The following is a 6,946-nucleotide window of genomic DNA, read 5'->3' as shown; positions in this document are numbered from 1 at the left end:
CGAAATCCTGAGGATTCACTTCTATCTGTTTGTCTCTCATAGGTTATATAAAGTCGACAAGCAAAATAGAAAAACTAGCTAGAAAATTGGAGATTGTAATTATTCACTTTTGACAAAGAGTATTCTCACTATGGTGATGTTGTATCTTTATTATCGAATTTAATGAAGAATATGTTTTACTTGTAATCGTATTTTGAGTGTCTTTAGGCAGTGACTTCTGGAGACTTTGGGCCTGGTTGATAAGAGATCTATTGCTTTGCTTGTGTCATAATTATTTCTGTTTACTCTTGCAATTGTTTATTCTTGTTATTTCATGAAATTAGAAGTGTTCCGATTGTTATGAGTATTGATCTTGATGATTTACTTTTGTCATTTAAAGTAGATTCTAGATCGTGCAGTGTTTACATATGCGTGTTAATCCTTAACAAATTTATTAGATTAGTTTAGTATTTAATTGTTGTTCATTATGAAGTAGTGTTATTTGAATTCACAGTTGTTGCTTTGAGTTAAAAGCTTGAATAGTTGTTGCTGTTCATTTGCTGTAGCTTTCTTGCTCAATGAATTATTGTTGATACTAGTTAGATCTGCTAAGAGTGATTCCTTTTACTTGCATTCAGATTCAACTTTTTGCACAATAGATTGAAATAGATTTGAAAATGCTTTATGTTTTGTTCTCAGGTTTGTTTTGGAGTGAACTTCGAGAATTATATATTAATTATTACAACAATCTGAAATCATTTCATTATGAATTAACCTTTGAATTCACTTGCATAGACAATGTTGAACACTCTCGAAATAAACAGACTTACCCTGGTTTGATAATTAATGTAGGTATTAAGGTTGCTTTTAATAGTCAAATTCATAAAGGAACTATGTGAAAAATTGATCTCAATTGTGAATAGAGGAAACTGGAATAGACTGAGACCATTTTCTAGCTTTTCCCGAGAATGTAAGAGTAAAAATCCTACATAAAATACCTTCATCAATATCAAAAAAATTGGAATTTGCAAAAATTTGAATAAACTGTAAAGCATGATGAAATGCAAAAGCATTACTCTTAATGCTAAATTTTACTTTTGACAAGTGTCTTACTATTTCCGGTGGAATATTGGCGGATGCACGTCCATAGATACAATTCCAAATTGGAAATTTGGGAGGAGTCACTGTGATTAAATAAAAAATTTAAAATATAGAAACTCCAAAATAAAACAAGTCATCAGGTCCTCTTTCTAGCGCCAAAAATGTTGATGGTCGAAAATGACCTCATCAACATGTAAGGGATACCACTTGGTTAGAGCCCCAAATAAGGTCTTATCAGTTTGGTGTAGTGGTTCCGACTGGTTCAATTGGGTCCAGTTACCCTCTCTCTCTCTATTGACTTATAGTATGTCTATTAGTTTCCAAATAGAAAGAAAGATATCATATATGCCCTCTTGCAAAGCTCTTGCAAGAAAGTGATCCTTAAGCTGAATTAATGGCTCAACTAAACCACTCTAAAGTCTACTTCTTTGTAAGAGGACTTCTATAATGCAATAATTAAAACTAAATGTAGATCTAATCTAACTATGTAAGTAACAAATAATAAATCATAAATCTATGTCAATTGAATGAAGGATTAATCCCCCTCTCAACCAAGAGCAAGGTAAAAGGGGATTTGGAACAACTTTGAATTTGGAATAAAAATGAAGTCAATGAGCCAAGGAAATAGTTCCAAGACTTATTACTAGTTCAAGAAAGTATATGTATTCAACTATCTAATTAATAGTCATCAGATCTCTGGTACACATACATCCAAATTCAAAGAAGATGAATTCAAACTAAAAAGTTATGATTTCATTAAGGAAATAGTTTTCATAAAACAATCATTATTAAAACAAAGATAAACTTGACATGAATTTTCTAAAAAGTTAACAACTATGTCTTGTTTATCTATTCGAATTCGTTATTTAACTTGATAGCAATTGGATCTATCATTAAAACATATATTTCAAATGATTTAGGAAAGCATATATTAAATGAATTTACAATAGTGTAAAACTTCAAAAACACATATCCGGAGCAAGAATTGCATCAAATTTGATTAAATGTATGGAATTAACCAACCTTTATCTCCAATAGTAGTGTAGAAGAATTAAAGATTTGATCAAAGCCTTTGGGTACATGATATTCTCAGAAAATTTCATGATAGCATGAAATTTTAAAGCTGAAATACATCTCTTTTGATCTCCATAAATCTAGTCCAAACTAGCTATTTCTCTACAAATTTCTTCTCTCTACAGTAGTGCAAAAAACCCTCTCTTTGTAAAAACTTTCCTCCCCATGTTTCAGATCTAGAACCCCCGCCTTCAATCTCAAAGTTGTTATTTAATTACAAAAATGAAAACTAAAAATGCAGAATTGTTAAAGTTGTTGCTACCAATCCTACATCCTCTTCCTTGTTGTTCCCTTCTCATTTCCCAAAATATTCTTTGTTTCATCTCCTCAACTTCTCTCCTACTAAAAACCAATAAAAAAATAAGTTAAAATGCAAATCAAAACCAGAATTAGAAAATCTGTGAAAACAAACTTCTCCAATCAAAATTCAATTAAATAAATAAATAAAAAGAAACCAGAGCTTCCCATTGATCACTGTAAAGATCTTGTTGGTCAAATAGGAAAAAATCATCTGTGATCACCAGAAGCTATGGGTAAATGAAAATGAAAAAACTAAATTCAAAAAATTAGTCTTGATTGTAAATTCGGAGCTTAATTACTCCTGTACTGATGAAAGAAAACATGACCCATAATAATTCAAAGAATAGTATTAGAAACATTCACAATCCATGTGTGAAAATGTGTTTTCCTAGAAGGCTTCAATATTAAGAAAAAGTTCCAAGATACATAAATGCAATGAACACCACTAGCTCCAATAGTGGAGCGTTAGAGCCACTAGTTTCTCCCCAAAAGTACTAACTCTGTCTCTCTAATGCCTTGTAGGAGAAGCCAAGGTTAAAATTCCTTTAAATGTAAAATGAGGATCTATATATATCTTGAGGAATGACATTTCGTATACTCATGACTCTTGACTTTATAACTTCTTGTGATCTTTAGAATTCTACAACCTTTGGGATTCCAAATGAATTTTGGAATTACATATAACTTTTGATATTACATGTCTTTTGGACTTCCATGACTCTTTAGTTCATACATGACTCTTGGACTTCCAATTATTTGTCATTTACAATGATTACAATAATATATCATTACTTCCACATCATTATGTGATGAGACTTGACATGTCACTATTTTGATGACTGGGACTAATAGTGATTGATTACATGGACTTTCTTCAGTGGTGACATGGCTGCTATATATGTGCTCATTCATTATTGTTCTTTTGATCACAACGCTTTCACCCTCCAAAGGGTCTTCAATCATGGAGTCATTACAGTGCTTCAATCATCAAGATTTAAGTGTGTTCTTTATTCTTTCCATGCTTCCTTTCCTTGTTCTCCTTGTCCAATCTTCCCTATGTGTGATTGTTGTGGTGTTTTTGGAATACATGTATCTACAAACACTCATGAAGAGGAATTATCAACCTAAAAATCTCCTATTCGACAATGATCCATGCATATTTTATGTTTAGTCCTTTCAGGTGCACTCAAAGAGGGTAAAAGGGGCTAAAGGGTGCAAGGGAGCACTTTGAAATGATAAAGGGCTTAAGAGGAGAGGCTTCGAGGCTTCTACATGTGCTCATGCTCCCAAAAGAAGAAGCCAGTCAAGGCAGGGTGCAAGGCTCAAGTCTGAAGGATGAAGGGGAAGGCTTCGGGCTTCCCAAGTGCGTTGTGCGCTCAAGGGAGAGAGGGAGGGCACAGGGTGCACCCTTGAAAAATTAAAGGTTTCCCATCAAGGATTTAAAGTGTGCTTGTGCACTCTTGGTCTTTATGCGTTCACTTTGAAACCAAAATTTTTATAAGTCTGGATGATAGGGAAAGAGGTGAGCAAGATGAGTTCTAGTCATAAAACCGTGTGTGACACAAACCAAATCATTGAGAAAACTTAGAAAACCTTGATCAACAATGAATATACATCAAAAATCCACTTTATACACATTCCCCAAGTATTACGAGTCAAGTTTGTGTGGTTGCGACCTAAAAGTGTTGTTTTACCACAACAAAGATGTTATGACCATAAAATGCATCTAGAGATGTTATAATAAATGTGATTACACTTGAGAACATTCAAGAAAACTTAAACATATAGAGAAACATGAAATGACACTTGACGAACGAGGTGACACTTGATACGACAATGAAGTAGGCTCCAAAATTTGAATGTAGTGAAATTTTGGAGGGTGTTCAAATATAGCACAATAGTAATAACAATAATCACCTTATATCACCCATGGAGAAAGGGCCCCACCTACCATTTAGTTTTAATTTTAATTTTTATATTAAGACTTTGTTCTTTTAGTATAGAGTTAATTGGGCACACCATGGCTTATCTTTTGTGTAGGTAGTTGTGTCAATAGATAACATGTTTGAGGTAGTCCTTTTCGATTCTCTAGGGGTAGAGTCAGATGGGAGCAACTAAATTCCACATAAGTTTAGTCAAGTTGACTATGAGCTTCCAAATGAGTGATGGAGGAGGTAGTAATTTGTAATGGAAATATGAAAAACCTTCAATTAGATGCAGATAATATTCACATAGTTACCCAAAAAGTATCTTTTACATATCCTTACCCTAAATATTAATTATATGTGTGGATTAATTTTGCACAGCAATTTTGATCTCTCTAAATGTCTTTGTATGAAAAATGTTGAGGTTAAGATGTAGTTAAAATTAGTTTACAATATTTAAAGATAAACTAATAACACATAAAATTTGCGGCATTGAGGCATTATTAAAGTGGTTTTATTTATCATTTCTTAAAATTTTCAGATATTATTATATAGATTCTCTCTTTTATGAGAAGTTACTAAATGAAAAAGACAAGACAATGGAATTAATGTTATTTCTTTTAAAATAAATTGAAGACGACTCTAGTTCTTTAAAAAAAAGTACAACATTTTAAAGTGATTGCAAAGATTTTTTAAGTGATGGTGAAATGTTTATGAAAAAAAAGGTCATGGAATCAATATGAACATATAGTGATAATGGCATTTCCATATTGTTTTCAAAAATTTTGTGAAGTTTTTGAAAGTAATTGTAAGGAATTTCTAAGTTATGATGGAATTTGCAAAGACTATCAAATTCATGATGAAATGTCTATGAAAAAGACATGACAATGACATCCTTATGAAGGTATATATACTTTACTTTATTGGTAATGACATTGACACAATGCTTTCAAGTGTTTTGTATAATTACATAAAGTGATTCTAAAGACTTTCTAAGTCAATTAAAATCATAGTCATTGCAAAGAATATCTAAGTACTGATGAGATGTTAATTTAAAAGGAAATACAATGGAATACATATGAACGTATACCAACTTTGTCAATAAGGGCATTCACACATTGTTAGAAATTTTGTACAATTGTTGAAAGTGATTACGAAGATGTTCTCAGTCATGATGAAATTTTCAAGGTGATTGCAAAGATTATTTAAGTAATGATGAATGTTAATGAAAAATAAAATACAATATCATGCACATGACAATATACCTAATTTATTTTATTTATATTGCGATTGGCACTTTATTTTAAATTTTTTTGTATAATTCCTCAAAGTGATCACAAAGACTTTCATGTTCATGATGAAAATTTCAAAGTAACTACAAATATTACCTAATTCATTATAAAATAGTTATGAAAAATATGACAATGGAATCCATATGATCATATACCTACTTTATTGATAATGACATTGACACATTATTTTCAAAACTTATATACAATTCCTGAAAGCGATTGTAAAGACTTTGCAAGTCATGATGAATTTTTCAAAGTAATTGTAAAGAATGTCTAAGTCATGATGAAATTATTATGAAAAAGTGAAGACAATTACATCCACATGAAAATATACCTATTTTATTGATAATGGGATTGACACATTGTTTTCAAAAATTTGTACAATTCCTCATAGTGATTGCAATGACTTTCTAAGTCATGACGAAATTTTCAAAGTCTTTGCAAAGACTATCTAAGTCATGATGATATTTTCAAAGTTATTGCAAAGACTCTCTAAGTCATGACAAAATGGTTATGAAAAAAACAAGACAACAACATCCATATGAAAACATACCTATTTTATTGATAACGGAATTAACACATTGTTTTCAAAAAATTTGTATATTTCTTCAAAGTGATTGCAAAGAATTCCTAAGTCATGATACAATGTTTATGAAATAGACAAGACAAGGGAATCCATATGAACATATACCTATTTATTGACAATTCCATTGATGTCATTGTTTTCAAAAATTTTGTACAATTCCTCAAGATTATTATGAAGACTCTCTAAGTCATGATTTAATGTTTATGAAAATCACAATATAATGGCATCCATATGAACATATACCTAATTTATTGATAACGAAATTGACACATTGTTTTCAAAAATTTTATGTATTTTTTCAAAACAATTGCAAATACTTCCTAAGCCATGATGAAATGTTTATGAAAAAATACAAAACAATGGCATCCATATAAACATATACCTATTTATTGACAATGGCATTTATGTCATTGTTTTACAATTCTTCAAAATTATTATGAAGACTCTCTAAATCATGATTTAATGTTTATGAAAATAACAATAGTGACATCCATATGAAAATATACCTACTTTATTAACATTGACATCATTGCTTTTAAAAATTTTCTACGATTCCTAAAAATCAATGACATCTATATAAACATATACCTACTTTATTCATAATATAATGTTATTCACACCATTGTTTTTCACAAATATTCTACAATTCCTAAAAATTATTACACAAACTTTTTAAGTCCTAATTAAAT

The sequence above is a fragment of the Pinus tabuliformis genome, chromosome 6 (genome assembly GCF_031772625.1).
Source record: "Pinus tabuliformis cultivar Carrire ecotype Pingquan chromosome 6, CPIR1, whole genome shotgun sequence".
NCBI lineage: Eukaryota > Viridiplantae > Streptophyta > Pinopsida > Pinales > Pinaceae > Pinus > Pinus tabuliformis.
The sequence above is the reverse complement of the archived record's forward strand: the minus strand, read 5'-3'. Positions refer to the sequence as shown.